At 39.3% G+C, this 25666-nt stretch overlaps 1 protein-coding gene and 1 long non-coding RNA gene across 5 annotated transcripts in view; one reads left to right on the top strand and one right to left on the bottom strand.

Moving 5' to 3' along the window:
- The window catches only part of CTNND2 (catenin delta 2), a 530492-nt gene that overhangs the window by 54060 nt on the left and 450766 nt on the right, over positions 1-25666 (top strand). The window lies entirely within an intron of this gene.
- On the bottom strand, positions 104-15217 carry LOC115607728. The gene is made up of 3 exons (XR_003991331.1): positions 15143-15217; positions 3382-3440; positions 104-325 (listed from the first exon to the last, which is right to left on the bottom strand). It is a non-coding gene; the product is annotated as an uncharacterized LOC115607728 (long non-coding RNA).

Below are 25666 nucleotides of genomic sequence, written 5' to 3'. Positions count from 1 at the left end.
TCTTGAGCAAAATGATAGAGCGAGAAAGAATGTGTTCTTATATTTCAATAGGTAAGAAGGAAATAGAAAGTTAGAGACATGATTGCAAAGGGAACTGTGCAATGAAAAACAAGTGAGAGGAGAGAGAGGAAAATAATGTGTGAGGGGAGTATAAGCAAGCTTTGCCGTTTGGTCTGTGACTCACCTTCAGTGATGCCAGTGAATGTCCTGTCCTGACTCCTTACTAATCAAGCTGGCAGAGTTCTCTGGCAGAAGCAGCTTCCTCTTATGCAGGGAAATTCCCTCTTAGAAATGGGAACCAGACGTCATGGCAGTATGACCTAAGCTACAAATGCAATTTCAGTCTCAAGATGCAGAATGCTGAGTGATCAGTCAAGTCACAAACTATGCTGGACTTAAAAAATACTGGCTATGAGTCAAGTATGATAAATGTAGTTCATCTGGGTGAGCACCTAGAATTTAATAAACCAAAAATGGTTTCTGTAAGTAGTAGTAGGAAAATACTTGACTTCAGAAGAACAGACTCTGAAAGATACAGAATGAGCTGAGGAATACTCAGTAACCTCTGAAAGATCCATATTGGAAGGTAAAGAGATATTTAAAAGTGTTGAGTAATCCATACTTAGAAGTCATATTGAAAACCTGAATATCTGAGAAAGGAACAGAAATAATTGTGGCTTAGTAGAATTAATAACACACTGAGAAAATGAAAATGGAAAGAAATAAGGGAAGTGGCTGAACACTATCATTTAGTATTAATGTTGTAGAACAAGCATAAAGAATGAACTAGAGAACGAGTAAACTGATGAGAACAACCATAAAAGGTAGATTTTCTAGTTGGAAGGAGCGGCTGAGAAAAAGAGAAGTTAGTCACCATGCAAAAAGGCCTAAATGTGTTTTATTAAGGCTGAAGATGTGATGTGAGGTGGTTTGTTATTTATAGAGGATAAGTATGGATTTATTCCAAGTAAGTATTGGTTTTGAGAGGCAAGGGGCTAAAATCACATAAGAAGTCACACAATTTAAGAGAAAAGCTACAACTGTAATAGTTTGTAATAGCAACCAAATCTGTTGCTGTGGTTTGACTTTCCATACGATTCTTCTCTCTGTAAGGTCAGTAGCCTTGCTTCTGTCAGCTGTACATGCTCATACTTAACCTACCTTCTCTGCTTGTGTGCAGTTTAATGCCTGTGTTCTCCTCCACCTGACAGGATGTATGTCAGGATAGGTTTCTTGCCCTGAAAGTATTGCTAGAAATAGGTAAAAATTGTTGGCAGTCCTGTATAATTGTACTGAAATGCAGCTCAGAAGAATTGCAGGCACCTCAGGCACTGAGAGGTGATCTGAGTATGGGTCCCTCTCAGTTTTCCTTTGCATTCCAACACTAACTCACATAGCTTTGGCTGCTTAAAAAATGCATGTGAAGAAAATGTGCCAGAAGGTTTGGATACCTGTTGGGAACGTAGGCCTACTTACTACCTGAAACTATATGGTGCTATCAAAAGACGCAAGAAGCAAGTACAGAAATTCTGTTCAGAGACATGAGATGCAATACAGTGAGAATACATATAACTTTGATTAAATATGTGCATAATCTGCCAAGTATCTAATGTTGGATAAAACCCTGCTCAACTTTCACTTGTTGTTGTGAAGATTAATTAAATATTTGATGCAATGCGTGAGGTTTCTTAGATGGCATAATAGTTGTCTGAAGGGAGAGAAAAATGAAGAAACAATATCCCCAAGCTCCTATTTTGAGAAAATCTTTGGAAACCTGTTTTAAAAATGTGGCAGCATAACACCTAGTAAAACAGTTTGATAAAGGATACCCAGCATGAATTCAGGCAGAAGAGGTCATGCTGAACTAATCTGTTTGAGTTCTTTGAAGATATTGGTGGTAAGAAAGATAAGGAAAATTCAGAGGATGTAACATCCTTGCATTTCAAAAAGAATTTGACAGGCTTTCACATCAGAGATAAATGCCTACGGAAAGAACTCTGGAGTAGGAGGTAAATGAAGATGCTGGTAGAAAATTATTTGAAAGCAAGCAAATGGGAACTTTGTGAATCTCAGAGAAGTGGAATTACATTCCCCATGTCATTCTGTTTTTTAAAACTTGGACAAGAGGACCATATATGATATTATTAATTTTTATACTATTTGAAGAAAGAAAGCAGAAATAACTCAGGGTTATTAAATCAGTTGCTTAAAATTTGAGTCATTGGGATTAAGATTTGTCAGGAGCCTATTTATGTTCACACTCAGATAATCTCCTGTTACATGATCACACCACAATTTTCCACAGCATTTGCCTTCTTTAGTGTATAAAGTGTTTAGTATTCACTGGGCTATTCAATAATCTGCTTTACCTTCATTCAGCCTCAGGTCCTATTAATTATTACCCCTTGACTTGTGGTTTGAGATAGATTTTTTAATTTCCACATTGGCTTTTCCATGACAGTTTCCAATAGCACACGCTGTACTACAATGGAAGAATGTAAGTTCCATCTTTCAGTGATGGGGAACTGAGGCACTGAGCAATTATAGTCAAAGGAGTCTACTTATTTTTTACTATCAGCCTGAGGTTCCTAGAACATGATCTTTTATTGTACTGAATTTATACAGCATTTTATATATTGAAAGCACAATTTCTATTTGCTTAGGATGAAGCAGCAAGTGAGGAACACACAACATTGATGGCTCCCCTCTGAAAAACCTTAAATTTATTTAAATCTAAATTAGTCTAGTGCAGCATTTGACTGCCTGAACTGTCTAGCTATACTGTCTATTCATGTGTTAAAAGTAAAGGACTGTAAATTACAACTTCCTCAACAAATAAGGAAGAAAATAGTCTCACTGACTGCAGAACTTGCATATCCCCAGGATATATCCAACCCATGCTGTGAAATAGGCAGATTTCCCTTGTTAAAAAAAGAACTATTGTAATTCACTGAACATTCTTTTTGGCGTTAATTCCTAATTTTAAGTTGCTTTGCAATCTTGATAATAGCATTTTGATATATCTCTCCTCTATTTATAGAGGAGAAAGTTTTCCAAAGGTAAATGAGAAGGTACCTTTCAGTATATGGCAATGTGCTGACACCTATAGAGCTGGAACCATTTTCACAAAATCAATGATACATCTTCTGATTACTATGTCTCCTGTTACTCCTGCATACTTTGCAGAAGGGGTCCCATGGTGATGTGATGTAACTGCTTTCAGTTTCTACAATAAGAAAATGTGACTGTTTCTTTTTTCCAAAGAAAAACTGTGGAATATTGCATCATCCTCTTCTTCCATTCTGAAGTCCAGGAAAAAAAACAGTATTTTTGGCATTGTGCTGGTTAATAACCACTCTGCTTAACACTATTGAAATGTACCTTCCTTGTCCTTGTCCCTTCCAATAACTCTGTAGACTTGTCTCCTTGTAGTGCAACATCTGGAAGAAAAAGAGTCTCTGTCATACTTTTGAATTGAATCTGACAAACCTGAACTCTGATTTTAACTGAAGCCCCTCGGAACTCATGTAATATAAATGCTGTGTTGCACTGGTGGTGTTATGTCAGCACAGCATGAGCAGGAAATACAAACATGTAAACTGATGTGGGATTTTTTTGGGGTTTGTTTTCCAGAAGTTTGATATATTCTAATTGCTGGTTGTGGTTAACATTGGCATTAGCAGTATAAATAGAGATCACTTCTTCTGCAGGCTTCAGATATTAATTCATGGATACCTGTTCCTTGACTATCATCTAATTCATATCTTCTGTTGTAATATCTTTGTCAAACTTAAATTGGGTTTCTGTCTTTGCAATGAGTTCTGTCAAGAGAGAGATGATTCTCTGCAAAATATTATTTTATTCCAATATGTAACAAGCTAAACAGGACATGATTTTTTACACTTATGGGGCATATATATCTCCTGGTTTACTTAACGCAGGAACTGAATCGATAAATAAACAGAGGAATTGAAAGCCATAAAACATTATTTTCTGGGAGAGGAGAAAAAAAAAAAGATTCTGTATAAAACATACAACTACTTAGAAATATGTTAGAATTACAGCTGTTTATATACTGTGTTCCCTTGCTTTGAGGTGTATTTGCTATGGATTTTCCCTTGGGCAACTCAGGTTTAACATTCTTAAAATTACAAATTGGCAACAGAATGCACAGACAGACAGTGTGCGTTTCTACAATAGACATGAATCAAAGGTGTCAATTGTAGGTGTTTGGGAAAAATCCAAAACCAAACAGATGTGGAGTCATGTCTTGAGGAAACATTAGCAACTTGAAAGCCTTGAAGATGCAGTAGTTACTGAATCTACAAAATCTGTTGTGTTTCCTCCTTTATGTTAGTCTAAAAAGCTTAAAGTGACAGTCATGCTTGGGTCCTTGAACATTAAGAGATCATCTTGAGGGCTTGGACAGTTTGAACTTGTGTGTGTTTTTTTAATGTTGAGTTCTGTGCTATCACATAAGCAATGCTAGTATTTATCTTAAATTATAGTGATAAACTCCATGAATGAAAATTGTCAGTCACATCACCGTTGGTGAGTCAGGCTTGACTGAAGCTTTTTTCAATCAAAAGACAGTGCTGTTAAATAAGTATTTGTGTTGTAATGATCCAGCTTGAGTCATTACAAGACTGTTTCATGAATTAGCTGTGTAACAGGTTTTGGGTACAGGTTTGGGGATTTTTTTTGGCTTATTGGTTTTGTTTTTCATAAAATGGATAAGGCAGGGAAAGGGAAAGAAGGAAAGCAGGAAGGGGAAAAAGGGAGGGAAAGAAAGGAAAAGAAAAGAGGGAGGAAGGGAAGAACTGGAACAATCAGAAGCTTGGGCCAGTTGCTGGTGTTCAGTTACAGCTTTGGAGTGTTTTCATGCAGATGATATTTAACTTATTTTTTCACACTGTTTTCAGATCCTAAAGAAATTATTTTTGCCTTACTGAAAAAGAAGTATATGAAAAACAATCACTCTCTTCCATTGTCATTTTTCCTCAGTAAAAACAGGAAGATATCTTTGCAGATTTGTGACTGCACCTCTGTGCATTGACTCATGTGAAATGAATGTCACATCCTGTATTCATTCTGGTTTGTATATCACAATTTATTCAGGTTGTTAAAGTTCTGGAACTCATTGCTAGTCCTCTGGTTCTTCATATTATCACAGGACAAAAGGAATGACCTCTATGGGTGATTTAATTTTATTGTCGTTTTCTACATAGGTTGATGATGGCAGCCCATGGGGCTGAGACACTAAAGCTTAAACAGTAAAGCTCTCTTCAAGGATGAAGTAGTAAAAAGTGAGGGGATTTTTTTCTTTCTTTATAAATAAGGAAAATGGTTAGGCTTGATGAGTTTTAGCAATGAAATTGGTGAGCTGGAAAACTTCAGTAAGGTGAGAGGGTATTCTTCTCCAGTCAATTTTTGGAGGCTGCTTGATAGAATATGTCTGTTTAAATAGAAACTGAGAGTGTAGAAGGAAAATTTTATTGAGTATGTCATCTTTGTGTTATGAAAGAAACTCTTCTTGAAGTTTAGAAGACAATTTTCCCCTAGGGAGCCTTTGGAAAATAAGAGGGTTTTTTATTTTTCAATAGAGAAAGTCTTTAGGAATATTAGAAAGGAAGCTGACTTTTTCAGCAGTCCCAATTTTGATTTTAGAAAATTATTAGCTCAATAACTGCCTGAGGCAGGAAACAAAATTATTTTGCTGTATTCCAGAAAAGTATAATTGCAAGATTTATTTCTAAATATGTTTGTTAGGAAAGAATTTGATTGAATTTTATTACTTTCCCTGCAAAGGGAGAACCAAACCTAAGAGAGAGCATGAGCAAGTACAGCTGTTACTGACCCCATACTTCAAAAGAAAGAAGAGCGATGACCAGACAATGCTCAGTTGGCTTCAGCATCATTTCATGATACACACAGAAATGGGGAAGACTGACCATAATTAAAAGCTAGTTTAAAAAAATCCGCAATGGTATTTAACTGGACAAAAGCACAATATTCTCTTTCTTTTTCGCACTAGTAGAAAATAAAATGTTCCAAGGCCAAAATGGCTATCCTTCCTCACCTGAAGAACTGGCTGTCAAAACCTTCATTTGTGTAAGACCCACAGCTATATACCATGGAGGCAGTTGGAGACAGTAATGTAATCACAGAATGGTTTGGGTTGGAAGGGACCTTAAAAATCATTTAGTTCCAGTGCGCCTGCCACAGGCAGGGACACCTTCCGCTAGGCCAGATTGCTCAAAGCCCCGTCCAACCTGGCCTTGAACACTGCCAGGGATGGGGCAGCCACAGCTTCTCTAGGCAACCTGTTCCAGGGCCTCACCACCCTCACAGTAAAGAACTTCCTAATATCTAGTCTAAATCTACCCTATTTCAGTTTAAAACCTTTGCCCCTTATCCTGTCACTACAGGCCTCAGTAAAATGTTCCTCTCTTGTCTTTCTTACACTCTTGCATCATATATTAAAGTGGAAGTGGACCTCTGGGCTAAGTAGGAAGTGGTAAAATAGCAATGACTCAAGAGTGGAACCATCCTGGATATGAGTGGTTGTTAAAGTTAGTGGACGTTGATGCACAATTTGAATGTGCAAGAAGTCGTTCAGAAGTAAGATGCAAAACCAGTATTACAAGCTTGCATGCCCATGGCAGTCAACTAAATGAAAGTTCTAAGTGTGAATGAAGACAAGCCCCTGAATTGTGTGTACTTCGCTTTTTTTAATCTTTGCTCCAACTGAACTAAAAACTCTGGCCTCTAGACAGGCTCTAAAGATCAGCTGTCTAGCAGAGGCCCTGGTCAACTTCCCCAGCAGATGAGCCGTGTTTAGTTCCATGGCATTGCAAACCATTGTTATTTGATCATTGACCTTCAGTATAACTATATCCATGTAATCTTCTTTTCAAAACTTCCACTGTTTTGGAATTGTGTTATACAAGCACATCGCCAGCATTTAAATATGGAAAGTTTCCTGTTTACTCCAATCTGCGTAGATATTTAAATAACTTGAGTTTTATTTACATGGGAAAACCTTGTCATCTGCTAAATATCGAGATGATTGGAATCAGTGATTTCTCTTTCAGTAGTCAGGAAGAAATAGTTTGTTGTGGTACTTTTCCATTCATAGGGTTGTTCTTGAGACCAAGGCCAGTATTCCAAAAGTTTGTCCGAATTTACCTAACAGCTTGCCTTGTCATAGGGCTTGTGTGATTGGAATCAATTTCATGTGTTTTGTTTTAGAAATAGTGATCTATTTTTGTCACGTTTTTAAAATGTTTGGAATTTATTGGCAAAAAGTGAGAAATGTACCAGCAAGCCAGGGAACTTGAGAGTTTCCCTGCTGAGCTTAATATAAGAGCAGTTCACACTCCACAGGGGCGCTTCATTTTCTGCTAGCTAAAGTCCACATGGTGGGCTTTTTTTCATGTAGCGAAGAAGGTATTTTTAAAGTCTGCTCCAGAGCCCATTAACAATTGCAGGAAAGCTTTTCTGCTTATGCGAGAAGTAAAACATTTACTTAAGTGCTTTCTTGAATCTGAGCCTCATGTGCTGACCCCGGAAATAGAGATTCTAATTTTACACCTGCAGGAGCTAATGTTGCAGGTGGAGGTTGCAATAATGTCTAAAAATAAGTTAAGGTTGTTACAAATAAGCCACATCTGTTACAGGAATAAGGAGCAAAGAGAGGGCTGCTTTGGACCATCCACTGCAATACTGGATAAACTACATGAAAAGTCATTACAAGGGGCTTAAAATTTAGTAGGCTCACACTGTAATGTAGCATTTCTAAGACATTTCTCAAGTTATGAACAGCCTGACTTCTTCTGTAATGCATCAATTACCTGTCATTCACAAAGAATTGTTTTCATGGTTAGTAAGAATTTGCTTGAAATATTATGTAATAGTATTTCTTTTTCTGGGGAACTTAATTGGAGTATCTTGTAAGCCTGAAATATGGAATTTCTTCCTTAAATACTTTCTTAAACACTTTTAGTGTTACATGATAGCAGTTCTATTTTTTATACTGTTACATGGCCCTAGCCATAGACTTGACTAGTCTTTACTTGAAATAGTATTCCCTTGTGGCTGTGTTTTAATTTCTTTAAATGAAAAGAAAACTAAACAAAACCCCCACATAGATACTTCGTATTTTTCTTTCTCTTTTTACTTAAGAAGGGTTCAGTGGGAGGACTTTTTTCCTTCCTGGTAAGAGAAAGCTGCAAGGTTAAATTCCCTTCATATCTTCATGTAAGAAGTCTTTCACAGATCCCTTACACTTAGAATTATCTCAGCTATTATTTGTAATTATAAAATACGTATTTGTCAAACACAAATGTAGTGATCTTTCCCTTACTCAGAATCTCGTAAATTGCAAAAGCATGGCAGTAATTATCTTGGAGGGAGATAAAATTAGTGAATGGTGTTTGCAGTAACACCTTTTCTGATTTGATTTAAAAAATAGTTATATCATAAAAGGTATTTCCGAAGCCTGTGGAAACACTGCCATGTGTACTGATTTCCTAGTACATACGAGATCGACTTCTAAAGCAATGGAGTTAAAAATGTCATGCTTGAAATGTCTTCCAGTCTGTTGTAAAGCAGTTTCTCATCTCCTGACAGGCCACTCTGTTGTCTGAAATCCCTTTGAGTTCCAGGTAATGGTGACAGACAATATTCTTGGTCTGTTAATCATTGAGATGCCAATTTAGAGTACAATTAGAAGCACTTTAACATACCCTTAAATCCCAATAAAGCCTACTGAAACTAACTATGTGTTTAAATATGTTGCTGCAGTGAAGACTAAAGGAATAGAGGCAGGCTGTCTGAATGCTTGTAGAGTTGTTTGATCTGAACAAAGTGTTGAAAAAGCAACTTAATTTTTTCCCTTCTATTCAGCTCCACTCTGAAGTTTGGAAATACAAACCTGAGTTCAAAAGTGGCCAGCATTTATTTCCCTTTTTTTCCCTATTAGTATAGAACATGGAGGCTGGTTTCCTGGCCAGCAACTTGTGGTTTTGTTCCAATAAATACATACTGCACCTCTTGGCAACTTTTCTGGTGCAAGAAATGGTCAAAGTGTTGCTGGTCCAAGCACATTTTTCTGCTCAGTGATGATGCATCCATGCAGTCTGCTGTCTTTCTGGATTTTTGTGGGGCAGTGAAGATGTACCACTGAAGTAAACTGACCACAGCAAGGGGGAATAAAATCTATGTAGTGGTGTTCTTATTTCAGTTTTTGAGAAATTGCGGTGTCTCAGCTGTGGCAACTGACAGTGAACTCATTTTTGTATGTGTAAGCATATACTATTGCCTCCTCCTTTTGGTGGAAAGAGTGGAATAATACAGAAAATAAAATATAATCTAGGAATTGTAGAATGGTTTGGGATGGAAAGGACCTTAAAGATCATGTAGTTCCAGTGCGCCTGCCATGGGCAGGGACACCTTCCACTAGACCAGGTTGCTCAACGTCCAACCTGGCCTTGAACACTGCCAGGGATGGGGCAGCCACAGCTTCTCTGGGCAACCTGTGCCAGTATCTCGCCACCCTCACGATAAAGTTCTTCCTAATATCTAGCCTAAATCTACCCTCTTTCAGTTTAAAGCCATTCTCTGTGTCCTGTCACTACACGCCTTTGTAAAAAGTCCCTCTCCAGATTTCATCTAGGCCCTCTTTCAGGTACTGGAAGGCTGCTATCAGGTCTCCTCTGAGCCTTCTCTTTTCCAGGCCAAACAAGCCCAACTCTCTCAGCTTGTCTTCACAGGAGAGGTGCTCCAGCCCTCTGATCATCTTCGTGGCCTCCTCTGGACTCGCTTGAGCAGGTCCCTGCCCCTCTTGCGTTGGGAGCCCCAGAGCTGAACACAGTACTTCAGGTGGGGTCTCACAAGAGCAGAGGGGCAGAATTACCTCTCTTGACCTGCTGGCGATGTTCTTTCTGATGCAGCCCAGGACACGGTTGGCTTTCTGGGCTGCAAGCGCACACTGCTGGCTCATGTTGATCTTCTCCTCAACCAGCACCCCCAAGTCCATCTCTGCAGGGCTGCTCTGAATCTCTTCTCCGCCCAACCTGTAGCTGTGCCTGGGATTGCCCCGACCCAGGTGTAGGACCTTGCACTTGGCTTGGTTGAACTTCATAAGGTTGGCATTGGCCCACCTCACAAGTGTGTCAAGGTCCCTCCGGATGGCATCCCTTCCCTCCAGCGTATCAACCGAACCACACAGCTTGGTGGTGTCAGCAAACTTGCTGAGGGTGCGCTCAATCCCACTGTCCATGTTGCTGATGAAGATGTTGAGCAGCCCTAGTCCCAACACCGATCCCTGAGGGACACCACTTGTCACTGGTCTCCACTTGGACATGGAGGCATTGACTGCAACTCTTTGAGCGCAACCATCCAGTCAATTCCTTATCCACTGAGTGGTAGAAGATAATACACCAGGCAAGGAGTCAGTATTTCCTGAGTGAATTAGATCTTTTTACCTAAGAAGCAAATGGCGAATATAATACTTTCTCACATAATACATGGTGAAGTGTTACCATGATTCAAGAGTTGCAATATCCCAAATTTCAATGTAACTCTTACTTATAAGCCTTTAAAACAGAATCTTTTGTATATGATTGATGGTACATCAGAAGTAGTGAATACTAACCATCTTTTCTGAAGGAGAATGAAGTAAAAGACATTTGAGTGAAAAATATTTTGCCAGTGCTGAAATTGAACTAAGATTCCTACTTCCCTGTCAGCTTTGAAGATAATGCTAAAAGAGCAGTAATTATTTGTTATTATGCTTCCCCCTCAGCAGCAGCTGACTTCAGTAAGTGTAGAGATGCCATCTCCTGCGTGGCTGATAATATTTCCTGCAGCAGCAGGGGTTAATTTGAGCTAATGTATTTGATGCAATTTAGGACTAGCTGATCTGGTCCAAATGTGGCACAAATAAAACTTCTTTGCTTTCTGATCACTTGCAAATTGAGTGTCCTTGCAGTTTTCTACCTGAGTGCTTCAAATGTAATGAATGAATATTAATGAAAACTTCTAATGAATTTAGATCATGGAATGTGTTTGATCATTAGAGTATATCTTTGAAGAACTTCAGGTAGAACAATGAGGAAGAATTCTGTGCTGAAACTTGATCCCTGGTTTATGCATATTAGGTTAATTTCTTATTATGTTAGAAGGTCATGACGTTTCACAGAACACACATTCTGCAGTAGAACTGTGGTTTTGTAAAAGATTTACTGAGAAGTGTCAACAAAGTTCTTTTCCACTTAAATCAAAATTAGTTTTATTGCAATTGTTAACGTTCAGCTGCAGTTGCTTTTTAAAGAAAATGTAACTGTGATGAATTTATAACCATATTAAAATTGGTTGATAATTTATATGGCAAGTGAAATCTGGCTTCTCACAAAAGGAAATGAAAATGCTGACTTTGTGCCGATTCCTTCTATCTTTATTCACAGTGTCTTATACCTTATTCCACATTAAAGCTCTAGCAGAGAGACTTGGACTACTTGCCTAGAAAAGTAATTACCTTTATAAATGAAGATGACACAGTCTGTTCTTAAATAAACATGAATAATCCTTCTACCAGTTCAGAAAGCTGAATGTACAGGTGCCATCTTATCCTGGCATAACAGTTCATTTGAAAAAAAAACCAAACCCTTTTCATTCACCATTTCAAAGGACTGGATTAAGCTACAGTTATTTTAATATTTCTTGCTTCTTGTTCCTGGATTTAAATCATAGGTAAGTAATAGGTATTACAACAATTTAGGATGAACTTTATAATTTTTGCTTGAATGGATCAGAAAAGTAGTCTTTTCAAATAAGATAAGCCTTTGCAATTACTGTTGCAATTAAAGTTTCATGAAATCAGCAGGACTTTTTTTGGATACTTCTCAGTGCAGACATTTTGTTCCAGCCAAAAATAACATCGGTATTTGAAACAGTGAAGGAAACTAGGTAAACCCGCAACAGGTTACATTCTAGGTGAAGCGGTACTTCATGTGTGTCCCATTTCTTGTTTGGCAAAATATGTCAGAATTTCATATCCTATTAATCAGGTTATTTTCATTATCTTTCATTGATTCATCTCTTGTTTAACTATTAATGAAGATTTTCCTATTATGGAGAGGATGATCCAAAGCAAAGCACTTACTCTTCCATCTGTGTGGTAGTTCTTATTTCTGGTTTTCTCTTAGAAAGATTAAATGGCATGGGTTAACCCCTCATATGTTTGTAGTTCTGCACTATAACAAAGAAGAAATGAGCCAAGTATTACGGAGTTTCACAGACTATAGTATCTTTCCTCTATTTCAGAATATATTTTCTGTAGGTAACAGGATTGTCTTTGTAGAATTCAGTTGGCCAAATTCATACTGGAGCAATTTAATAGATGGATGGATGGATGGATGGGTAGCTAGCTAGCTAGCTAAATAGGTAGATAGGTAGATAGATAGATATTATTGTTAACTGAAACTGTGGCTGACCCATACAGATCCCAAGATTCTGAAAAAGGATGTCATGAACACATGAAAGTAATGACTGATGTACAGCTTTTAATACAAAAAAAAATCCAGTGATAATTCCTGCATAGGTACAGATGTCCTGCCATGGTCACATACTCCTGTTTCTTCTTCTTTTCTTTTACTGTTTCTGTACTAATTGAAAGGGGAAATACAACCATTTATCAGCTCTTACTTTGTATTTCACCAGAAAGTCCCTGAAGGAACAATTCTCATTTATTTGTCTGGGGTAGGTTTCAATGCATTAGCCACAGAGGCCTCCAAAAGCTGTAGCTTATTTCTGATAACAAGAATGACCCAGACCAGGAACTTCTTACACAGCACCAAGGCTGTCTGTTATGCCTGGGCTCTGCTGTCAGGGAGCAGAGCTGCTTCCCAAGGGTTGACAAGCCAAGATGTCAACATTGCACAGGTAGTACCGTTGCCCAGGGTGCAACCCGTGGTACCTGAGCCCAGCAAGTAGTGTAGTGGCAGTAACAGATCTCACTGGCAGTCTAGGCAGGACTAGAGACCAAGGCTTGAAGGCCCAAGTGTGAGCTTAAGTAGAGCCCCCGGGCAGAGGGTGTGGGTGAGGACCACAGGTGAGGCTGGTCAGAGCCATTAAGCCCTATCAGTGCCCTCAGGACACTGACGTCTGGAAGTCAATGAGTTTTTTTAAGGCAACTCATTATACTTTGCCATTGCTCCCCTTATTCATCTTTGAGTTCAAAGTTGGCAGTAATGTCTGCTAGATGCAGGAGAAAGAAAAAAATAACTTTAAAAGTAATTACTCTTCAGCTCAGAAGAGGGACATAGAGTCCCGTAAGCAAAGAACTTCTTTCCTGGATTGGAGTGGGCTAAATTCATCTGTTTTTAAAGAGCATACACCAGGACTGTTTTTGAAAGAATGTATGCTGGGTAGTTTGTGTAAGGTCACTAGTCAGCCAAGCTGGACTGGACACCCACTGAAATGGGTCTTGTAACCTGAATATCACTGTGCTTTTATTGTGCCATGGAATTATGGAGAATATGTTGACCAGAAGCATCTTCTTTTGTGCCACTACCAAGGCTAGTGATAAGCTGATTGTAGGGAGCAGCCAAACCAGACTCTGAACTTCATCTCCCGCCATAGCTGGCGTAACTGCTTTTGGACTCCTGAGCAAGTACACTGCAGGATATAGATGCAGCCCACCACAACCAGAGAAGGGGTGTCCAGGATCTGTCACTGTTTGCTAACCTTTGTGCTGTCTGGAGCATGTTCTTTGTGACCTTTGTCTTGAGAGCTACCTGCCAGGGCCCAGGTGGCCTCTGTGTGCTGGAGCCTCCCCTGTAGCAGGTGCAGTATCCATCTGAGCATCTGTTGACTCTGCTGAGAAGGGATGTTGACAGAGCTGCCATTGAAGAGCTGCCCATGCAGAAGTGTGCCTGATACTCCTATGTCTCTGGCCAGGAAAAAAAATCGGATAATGCCCACCCCATTATCCACACATAGCTCTGGATTCTGCAAATCCCATTAGGCAGTCTTCCTAGGCAGTCCATTAGGCTTCTTCTCAGAAAATATTCCCCATCCAGAGGTTGTAATCAGCTGTTCTATCCTTGTCCCTTTTGTCACTGCAGGACAAACAGCCCCTCTGGCGTAATGGAGCTGGAGGAGGCCAGTGTGCAGCTCCCAGACTTTGCCTGGGAAGCAGGGAAAAAGGGGCAGGCTGTGGTATGAAAATTCATAATAGGTCCAAGCAGATCCTAAGACTTAGGAAGAAGAGACTCCTGCTGTGAACATTGTACTGCTCTCAGCAGGTACCTCAGGATGCCCATAAGTTATACATCTCTCTCCCCATTCATCTTGAAGAAGACCGAAACTGTCAACCTTGGGACGCGGAGGAGCGTTGAAAGGGTGTGCACAGCCCCAGAGAAAAGCAGTAGGTTTTCTTTAGTCTGTTAGACTTAAAACATTAAATGGACTAACAACATTTTGAGTGTACCTCCGCCGCTATAGCACATCCTCAGCAGCAGCTGAGGACATAGATGGTGTCATCCAGCTGAGGTAGGGAAGAGCTGGCACTAGAGTAGATTCCTAATGCAACTTGGTTTTGCCTGTCAAGACCCCTCTCATCTGCAGAGAGATGAACTTTCAGCCTGGTTAATACCTCCCAGTCCTCCCAGTTGTATCAAATCAAACACTGCGACCTAGCTTTTATATGTGGTATTTTTGCCTCTGTACTTTGGGCTTCCCTTCTTTGGATACTTTGAGAGATTCAAAACTCTGCAATATGCTGAGTAGAAGCATCCAAAATGTATTTGGATGGTAACAAAAAATTCCACTACAGATTTTAAACAATATGGCAATCTGTTGATTTGTAACAAAATGGATTTTAAATATACCACAAAATTGATCCAAAAGCTCTAGTCTTTCCCATACATATCAAATGTGTTCTGTCATGTATCTCTTTGCCTAGCTTTAGCCTACACAACAGGCCCAAATTTTTACTATTTAAAGTTTGCCTGAGCATTTCTTTACGAGAACATTTGAGCTTTTTTAAAATGATGGAACTAATTATTGGAGTAATTTTTCTCATAGCTATCGTGATACCATCATGACTAGAACTCTTCCTCCCCTTTTTGCCTCTTACCTCTATGTCCTTAGTTGTCTTGAGAGTAAATTACAGTGATGAGTATCTTCGGCTTCTCTAAATTGAAGCAGTTCCTGCAGGAATGCGATCTGTATGCCAGTGTTCCCATAGCAGTTTATATTTTACTCTTAAGATATGACTTCAAGTGACCTGTATCAAAGGTTGGTTAGGGTGCCATGACGTATCATCTATTCAGGAGGAAACTGTGCTTCATTAAGTTAGCACCTTTGTTGATCATGAACTCCATTTACTATTTTACTAATTATTTCCCAAGAGTTATTTCACTGTTGCTTGGAATTTTCTCTGAACTAATCTGCTGAAAAAAACTCCACCCTGTTCTAATTGCTTTAACATTTCAACAATCTATGCAATGGATCCACTTTAATAGTTCACTCAAATTTATGATTATTACCACTTCAAGCAGTATTCTCTATTTGGTGCATTCACAATGAGGAGGCACCATAGGTACTGATAATAGTGTTAACTCTTACAGCACGTGTGAACTGTAAGCAATTATATAGATTATAAGCAATTAGATAGATATAGAAAAATTACTTGTTACAGCATTTTAACCTAGGGTCATCTACTTGAATGCAAAATTTTTCTTTGAATTAAAATGTACGAGATAAATAGGACATACTTTTTATGTTTTATTCTGACAGAAAGAATTCACGTTATTTTTGTAGCTAATTTTCTTTTAAGTAATTACTTATCTGTATGGTTTACTTGTTTTGTGGTAAAAAATTTACTTGACTTAGTGGATTTCACTCCTTTCTGAGGTAGGATCAAAACTCCTGTAAGATTCTTGCTGATGCATTCCTCCAATTCCCATGTAAGCTGCTGAGGGCTCCACTTTGGCAGAATAGTCAGATGGGAGAACAGTCAGTTCCAGCATTTAGTAATTGTTTTGTTGTTGTTGCCGTTTCTTTGCTCGTTTTTAGCAGCCAGATTAGTTATTCTAGATAATGACTTGTATTTGTTAAGTTGACCTTCTCTTCTTAGACTCTCTCTAAAAGTCTAGCTTTATAACCAGATTTTATTTATCCTGCAGCATGCCACTGTTGTGAAGTAAGGTACACAGTGACCTTTTTAATGATGTAAATAGGGAATTTGTTGTATGTAAGACCCTCCCAAGGGGTAGGTTTACTGTGTGCTGCAATAACAACTATTTCAGTCAAGGAAGAAGAAATAACAGAGATGTAAACCTTGGTGTTGCCAACATGACCACATAACAGGGATATGATAATCGGCAGCACTATTGAACATAATATTTAATGGATCGACCACTCGGTGCATAAAGAATTGGCTGGATGGCTGCACACAAAGAGTTGCGGTCAATGGCTCAATGTCCAGTTGGAGACCAGTAACAAGTGGTGTCCCTCAGGGATCGGTGTTGGGACCGGTCCTGTTCAACATCTTTGTCGGCGACATGGACAGTGGGATTGAGTGCGCCCTCAGCAAGTTTGCCGACGACACCAAGCTGTGTGGTTCGGTTGATACGCTGGAGGGAAGGGATGCCATCCAGAGGGACCTTGACACGCTTGTGAGGCGGGCTGATGCCAAACTCATGAAGTTCAACCAAGCCAAGTGCAAGGTCCTACACCTGTGTTGGGGCAATCCTGGGCATAGCTACAGGTTGGGTGGAGAAGAGATTCAGAGCAGCCCTGCAGAAAAGGACGTGGGGGTGTTGGTTGGCAAGAAACTTAACATGAGCCAGCTTCAGTGTGCACTCGCAGCCCAGAAAGCCAACCGTATCCTGGGCTGCATCAGAAGGAGAATGACCAGCAGGTCAAAGGAGGTGATCCTGCCCCTCTACTTTGCTCTCATGAGACCTCACTTGGAGTATTGTGTACAGTTCTGGTGTCCTCAACATAAAAAGGACATGGAACTGTTGGAGCAAGTCCGTGAGGATGATCAGGGGGCTGGAGCACCTCCCGTATCAAGACAGGCTGAGAGAGTTGGGGCTGTTCAGCCTGGAGAAGAGAAGGCTGCGTGGAGACCTCATAGCAGCCTTCCAGTATCTGAAGGGGGCCTATAAGGATGCTGGGGAGGGACTCTTCCTTAGGGACTGTGGTGGTAGGACAAGGGGTAATGGGTTCAAACTTAAACAGGGGAAGTTTAGATTAGCTATAAGGAAGAAGTTCTTTACAGTGAGGGTGGTGATGCCCTGGAACATGTTGCCCAAGGAAGTTGTGAATGCTCCATCCCTGGCGGTGTTCAAGGCCAGGTTGGATGGAGTCTTGGGCGACATAGGTTAGCGTGAGGTGTCCCTGCCCATGGCAGGGGGGTTGGAACTAGATGATCTTAAGGTCCTTTCCAACCCTTACTATTCTCTGATTCTATGATTCTGTAATGTTTTCTGTAATGTTAGATGATTTATTTCAACATGAAATAGATTTGTTGTTAGTAGTTATAAACTTCACTCTGCTCTCACCTTCTGTCTGTGTAACACCAAATGCCTGAAATTCTGTCTACTAAAATACAAGCAAATAAACAATTGGTCCTTACCAAGAAGAAAAATTACATTACCTTTCCATCTTCCCATTTTCTAGCAACAATGTCTTCAAGTTAGATTTTGTTCATCCAAAAGTGAGTAAGCTAAGCATCACTCTTGTCCTGGCCTAGTTCAGTTTAATTCTTTCATTTGTTTGTTTATTTTAATTGATTGGTTGACAATTTCAGCAGATGTCATTATGACTCTGTATCCTGGTGATTCTGCTTTTTGCACAAGATTTGGAGTGACATTTATGGGAGTGAAAAATAATCATGCTGGTTTAAGTATACTGGCTAATATATTTTTCATCAATTTTTAATTTAACATTGAAATACCAGCAGTTTTCAATAGGATTTTCAACCCTATCTTTACTGTACAACACAAATTTAGGCTTTGTTTCTCACTAAATTTTTTATAAGTATAGTGTTGATCATTAGTGTGAATGTTTTACAGATCAAAACTTGGATCATCTCCAACACTCTGTAGTATCTTCAGTTCCTCTAAGGATAAAGGTCTGTTCTGTTACTCTAATTCAGTGTGAAGGAAAAAGAGTATTTTGTACTATTTACCCATCAAGGAAGTGGAAGGAAGCTGAACAACAGTGTCTTTGTAAGAAATCCTTGTGGAAATAGAGTAAGAGTGAGATATTGAGCAATATGTAAGAAGTCCAAAAAGGAAGCTGGATTACTGTACACCGTCTTTTTAAAGGGTCTTGGTTGGAGTAGGGAGCAGCTGTACTTATATGTGTTTCATCGTGTGCGTATTTGGTGGGTGGGCAGGCATGGTTTATAAAGAGAATGCCTGTAATGTGAATGTGTCAGGCTTGATGTGTTAAGAGTGAAGAGCAGAAGTGCTTTGGTCTAAAAGGTACTTCAAAAGTTTTTGGTTTGGATTATTCTAAACATTGGCTGTCACACCCTTTCACCATTGTAAGGACAAAATATTTCACATACAAGATCTCAGGCAGAAGTTGTCTAAATATTTTCAAAGAGTTTCAGTCATAGATAGCATGCATTGCTCTTTTGGTACAGTCACATATTCAAAATGGTGCCTCAGGGGCACAGCTGCTGGATTTATTACCCAGCACTTGAAGGACTTAGCTATGTATTCTTGCTTTTAAACTCAGAATAAAACTGTTGTTAAATTATATAGTGAATTACTGCTTGTGGAGTCTCCTTCCTTGGAAGTACTCAAAAGCTGCCTGGACATGATCTTGGGCAACCAGCTGTAGGTGGTTCTGCTTGAGCAAGGGGTTGGATCAGATGATGTGCAGAAGTCACTTCCAACCTCAGCCCTTCTGTGATCCTGTGAAGATGCCTGCCATGCGTGGTAGGGACTATGCCTGCTGTATCCAGGCATCTTAGCTTCTTGCAGTAGGATAAATATTTACTCCTTTTTTACGATCAGCACGGTTTAGGCAGCTGACATTCTAGACACATGGGCAAAATCATAAAGCCTGCTGTGAACTAACAAACGGTCATGATATGTTGTGAATTCCCCACAGGAAAAAAAGGCTGACTGATGAAACTATTTGAAGCCAGCCCTTTCATTGGCCCACCTGTTCTGGTAGTGTCTTTTTGCTGGAGGTAGAGAGTAATTTTCTTGTTACAAAGGGAATTACTATGAGACCTCAAAAGGTGTGCTGCAAGATAGCATGCTGTCTCAAGATAGCTATTTTAGTCACTTGACAGAGTGGTGTAATCAAAAGATTATGCAGTAACAGCGAGAGTGTTGATGCATGTGCACTGCCATCACTTATTTTATGCTCTTGACAAACAATTGAGCAGGAGAGCCTACAGGGCCAGTGTGCACAGTGCAGCAGGATGCCCAGATCTTGTGATGTGGGTTGAGGACAGAACTTCTGAGCTTTCATGCCTGCTGTTACACGCTGCTTGTTTGCAGGTGTGGCTGTTGCTTCTCTTCTCTGAGTTGTAAAATGCAGTATTTTCTTCCCACCATGTTGTAAAGATTAATTACTTGACATTTAGAAAGCGTTTCAAAGAGGAGACTTAACAGGACAGTGTTAAATCTAAGACATGAGAGAACCCAGTCTATTTGTTTTTTATCTGAGCAATCTCCCTGATGTCAGAGAGCCAAATTCCTTTTCTAATCTAGCAAGTGAAATCCTGGGAGGTGAAAAACCTCTGCAGCTTGCATTTGAAAATTTGATTTAATATCTATCTGACCATGATTTCTGAACCGTGGCATGATGAATTAAATCAAAGTAAGGCAGCTGAATATGTGACTTGGTTTTCTTTTCTGCGTACTCAGCAGCTCTCGCTAAAGTCAAGAGGAAATGTGCAGAGATTTTTGGTTTGGTTTTTTTTTCCTTTTTGTTTTAAATGAGGTCACTTAAACATCTGCTTCAAGTACGGATTTAAGAAGCTGAATTTGGTTATCTTGGCTTCTCAGAATATTAAAAAATTTAAGAAGGGCTTTCATTATATAGGGAAGTCATAATGTGCCTTCTCTGAAGACTTCATCCATAAATAAACTCTTGTAAGCAGGACTTAATATCAAATGAGTAGAGTCTGCAGCTACAGCAGGTGTTTGAAAAGCAAATAGTGGTACCAATAGGCATAATTCAAAGTTTGTTGAAATCAGCAGAAGAAAAAGGTGTATCTTTTTAGTATGTTCTGTGTTTTAGCTAGAGCTTTACAAGTGTATATGTGAATCATTTTTAAAATTAAATACCTAACAGCAGTGTTAAAGTGCTTTTTAATCGTTACAATATGCTCCTGAAAAGACAGGTTTATAAATAAAATGGAGATGAAAAGAGGACTTCATTAGAACTATTAAATAGCTTTAGTATGTAGGGCTTGATTATGGTATCTATGGAGGGCTTGTGCAAATAACAAGAATCCCAGGGGTGGATTCTAATACCGCAAGAGACATTTTGTCTTCAAAGTCCGTCAGCAGAAGCCCCATGGTTGCAGAAGCTGCGTGTTCAATGCCCACGTCTCCTGTGACTACCGAAGTAACGCACACTGGGGTGCATATCCCATTGGGATTGCACAGAAAGGGCAGCCTTATGTGCCACTTTCCCAGCCCTTGCAGATGAAGTGGGGAGAGGAAAAGCCTGCCTTTGCCTTTCTGACTGCTGCCCCCCCTCCCCTGCCATTAACCTCCAGACTGTTTCATTGCAGCTGTGCTGAAATGTATTCCATACACCAGCTGTCAGCCTAATGTAACCTGAAATGGGCTGCTGTAATAAACCATTATCAAAGCACTTGAGGAGAATGTGAGCCTTGACCTTATCTGGATAATTATCTAATGGAGTGCACAGAGTGATCCCTTTAATTGGTGTTGTCATCCTTCGCAGCCATGCTAGAATGTGCTGGTTGGGCAGTCACTCATTCTTAGGGTATATCAACATCTCTGTTACAGTTCTGTAGCTTTTGCTATATATGAGAATCACACAGGTTGATAAATAAATTTTATTGGGAGCATGTTAAAAATCCTGCTATTCAAATTATTTGCTAAATTGACTCCAGTCAGTTCTTGACAATTAGTAATCTTTTAGACTGCGGTATGTGAGAAATTCCTGAATAATATAGCAAGCTTAGGTGATGGTCAGCAGACTGTAAAAATGCAGGTCCCTTTGGTCAAGACAATTTTTTCACCTTTTCATGACCCACTGTCATCATGTGAGGAAGAAGGCTCAGCTATTCTAGGATGCTAATTTACCCATTTTGCTTACCACAGAAAAGCAAATCTTTTCTGCCACGGGTGGATTAGCAGGGTTCAGCAGTACATCTGTGACTGTTTCCTCTGGTTTCGTGAATGGGGGCAAAGAAAGGGACCCAAACAGTTTCTCATAGAATTATTTAATTTAAGAGCTTTGAACAACCTTGTTTTGTGATGCGCAAAGAAGGTGTTTTCGGAGGATGTGTATGTGTGGATGGGGGACGAAGGGTAGTTTTTAACTCATTCTTCTGTTGTGTCTCTCAGCTGCTTGCCATTGTAAGTTCATCTAGTGAGGAAGATGGTAGTACTCCTCCTTAAGGAGCAAAATGTATTATCAGTTTACAGAAGCTCACATTTTTGGACCATGAAAAGATTCTGCCAGTGTTCATGCGTTAGTCATATAAATATACTTGATTGTAATTTGGGTAGAATGTAACTGAAACTTCATCACAAATCCGGTTTGACATCTCTGAAAAAAGTCTCTCATAATCTGTACTGCTGTCATATTTCTGGTCCATATTGGATTCCAAAAGGTCAGATTCTGGAAAGCAAAATCAGTAGCTTTCATTTGTTGGTTTTTTGGGTTTTTTTTCCTAAAAATACATTGGACAATTTTTTACTGAATATTTATGGTACCGAAATAATACTATTTCATTTTTACCTTACTAAGAAGCCCTGTTGTAGCCTGTACTCTTTGGCTTTTGGCCTTGTATGTCTCTCAAAATCAGGTGCCCAGAAGAAAACAGATCATTGTTCTCATTAAAGATGTTTTTGATTTTTTTTCATGCTCCAGGCAATTTTTCCGTAATATATTATGAAAATATTCTGAACATTCCTTTATGCTGGCAAATTTCTGTCAACTTAAGTTACTTTTAGTTGATTACTGTATTTTCCTGATGAATAATTTAAGCCACTATATTAATCCACTGAAATATTAGCAGTTTTTCACTTGCACCCAGTGAGACAGCGATTTCAGATGCGAATAGCAACTCATATTTCAGACTCTGAGAAGAATGAATGCACTGCAGATTTTTAAAAAGCTTTGTTGCTAACAAAGGGCTTTGATTTTTTTTCGCATGCACATAAATGAAAAGACAATGCAAAGATTGTCATTATTTTAATAAAATTAAGATCTAAAATGTAGCAAACAAACCCATTATGCCAGTGCTGTAAAAACAAAGTAACTGTATGAGTGAGTAGTGATGTAGGTCAATTCAGCTGCTCTCCATATTCGTTCTGACAGTTATTGAAGTAGCTGGAGGCGGAGTGGTTACTGATACACTATACTGTATTTAGAGGTTTAGATGCTATGGCATCAAAAGCGAGACCAATGGGAGCACTTAAAAGGATATTGGTGATACAGAGGTTGAATTTCACCGTGAGAGAAGAGGCAATGATTCTCGTGGATTTTGGTGCTAAGATAAAATGGACAGTAAGGCAGTAGGTACTGGATGCTTATGTTATTGATGTTATGACACTTAATTCCTCTGTTCCCCAGTTCTCCACACTTCCCTACTCAATGGGGTACATAAGGAGAAACCTAATAACATAAACCATAATCCTAAATTTACTTGTTACATTGATCAGGCAATCAAGGATGAACATGGTCATGCTAGGTACTGGTCAAGGAGAAAGTCATAAAGAGTTCCCTTCCTATCCTGACCAATTTACTAGCCACACAGTTAAAGCACATGTAGCTTGAGGGGTGCACCAAAAAAGAGTACTAGAAGAACTGCTACGGAAGTTTTGGGATCCAGTTTTATTTGAGTGGATGGAGACAAACACTGAGAGGGAGAGAAATGATGGTAAAAAGAAAAAAACCACAGAGTGATAGAAGTGTGGGGCACAATGAAGGGACAGGGAGTCAGGCCACTACCACACTTACCATTTGGCTTGTTTTTTCAAGCAATTTTCCCTGGGGAAAAGGAGAGGAGGGAGTTACAAGAACTGTAGTGGTTGTTACTAGACTGTATTATTATCTAATGGAAAATACTCATTTTTTAACACAGCACTTACACAGGCATAAATTCATTTGAGAAATGGACTCTTTCTTCTTTTTTTTTTAGCACAGGCCATGATTTCAGGAGTATTAAATAATACATGCCATTACCAGCAGAATTGGGATATTCTCAGAACTGCTTGTGTGGGAATAAATACTGTAGCTTAGAAACAGATAGACTGACCCCTGAAATTAGTGCAAATCTTCTCACTTCACATTGAGTCTGATGCCTGGGCAGACAAATTTCTCATCACTGCAGATTTGTATCTCCTTGGTAAGCAATCCAGTAGAGTTGAAAGGTTGCTTGGGAATATTGTAAGTAAAGGACACGCAGCAAGACCTTTCCGCTGATGTTTATAGTTAAAGGTGAGAAAAGGGTAGGTTTCACGATGACTGATTAAGTTTGGAGTTGCATGATGCCTGCAACTTAATAGCAGTTATCAGCAGTCAAGATGGATTGTGAATAGTGTGTTCTATTAATATTATTTTAAAGGACGGTGTTCTTGACTGTAACTCTTTCTTTATGACAATTTGTCTGAGAATTGCCTTCATTTTTATCGCAGTGAGGAAAAACATTTCATCCGAACTGTCATGTTAGATATAAGGAAGAAGGTGTTTACTGTGAGGCTGGGGAGGCACTGGAATGGGTTGCCCAAAGAAGTGGTAAATGCTCCGTCCCTGGCAGTGTTCAAGGCCAGGTTGGACAGAGCCTTGGGCATCATGTGAGTGTGAGGCGTCCCTGCCCATGGGGGACCCAAACCATTCTATAATTCTATGTAACAAATACGTGTTGCAGCTTTACGAAGATCTGTATTTCATAATCACAGCTCTAGCCCTAGCGTAGGCACCTGTGCTAATGGAGCTTGAAGCTTTTGGTCAAGGTACGAGTCCAGTTCCATGGCGCACATAGAGCTCTGTAACCTGAAAGCAAAATCAAATGTGATTTTTCTTTTGTATCAGTTATTAGTTATGCTGCCTTAATCTTGCAGCTCTTTGGCTCTTCATGAGCCTTCTGTTGCAAGATAAAAGCAAGATTTAATTTGTCATTGACTTTACTTTCAGGTAACTCAATTTTTAGCAGCAAGTAGGTAAGATTTTTATATGCACCTGAATAAAATTGGTACTCTGTGCTAATTCTCATTAGAGGATTAAACTATAAGCATTTTATGAAGTTACTCTTTGTAAAGTTATTTTTATCAGGTTATTTTTAATTGACAGAAGAAGAAAATTAGAAGCACTCAAAAGAGAGGAAAGTGCCATTATTCAGAAGCTTCCAACCAGGAAATTGTTTGTGTACTTTGAATATGAAAAAACAAGTGCTCTGTATTATACAGAGAGCATGCTGGGCAAACTGTATTCAATTTTTTTTTTTTCCTGGGCCCTCTAATAAAAAATTCATCTGAAACATACTTCAATTTCTTGGGTCATTATTCTCTATAATAGGAGGATTTTGAGTGTGAAGAGGAAAGGTGCTATACTTTCTTCCTCTTTCTTTCCAGCTTCATCTGTGAAAACTGACAAAATTTGTACTGTTGATCTGTGTTTATTCTGTAAGAGGGGGAAAATCTACCTATGTGCAACAGGGCATTGAAGGGACTATTGAAGAATAAACCAGGAAAAGCCTTGTGATTTGAAGATAACTTCCCTGCCCCACCTTGAAAAAAGGCCATTGCTTTTCATGCATATCCTGGGCAAAGGTAACCAGATATTTCATAGTGGGACTCTTTCTGTCGTATTGAGTTGCATAAGCTGTTTTTATCTTGCGTGCACTCTGTTGTCATAAAAATCACATCCCTTCCATCTCTCATCTTATATCTAAATCCCAGTGGTCCCTGTACTGTCCTGGGAGAATGAAAAAGAAATACCTTCCTTTCTGAAAAAGCAGTGCGATCTGACTAGCCTCAGATGGCTAAGGAGAAGGGAACAGAGTAGTTCAAGAAGGAGAACTGCAGTGGCCAAGTGACAAGGATGAAACTAGAAAGCTCTGTGCTTCTTGTCAGGAGAAGAGAGCAAGGAAGTAGTGCAGAAACTAAAAAAGCAAATGGTGACATTGGAAAAAAGGTAGGAAGGAAACTGATTTACCAGCGAAGAGAAACAGCTTCAGATACATTAATGGTGAATTGGAATGATTTTGTGCTTATTTATATTCTGACAAGGGGAACCTGAATTAGAATTTTACTCTAATAATAGTAGAAGGCTACTCTCCATTTAGAAAGTAGCAGCTGCTTCATGGAAAACACATAGCATACATGCAGGTATTAAAAACTGGGCCCAGTGAGTGAGCTAATTGTGAGCTAGTTTAAAGGTGATATAAAAAGGTAAAAGCTAGTGTAAATAATAACTT

The sequence above is a fragment of the Strigops habroptila genome, chromosome 1 (assembly GCF_004027225.2).
Source record: "Strigops habroptila isolate Jane chromosome 1, bStrHab1.2.pri, whole genome shotgun sequence".
NCBI classification, from domain to species: Eukaryota; Metazoa; Chordata; class Aves; order Psittaciformes; family Psittacidae; genus Strigops; species Strigops habroptila.
This window is presented reverse-complemented; position numbering and strand designations above follow the sequence as displayed.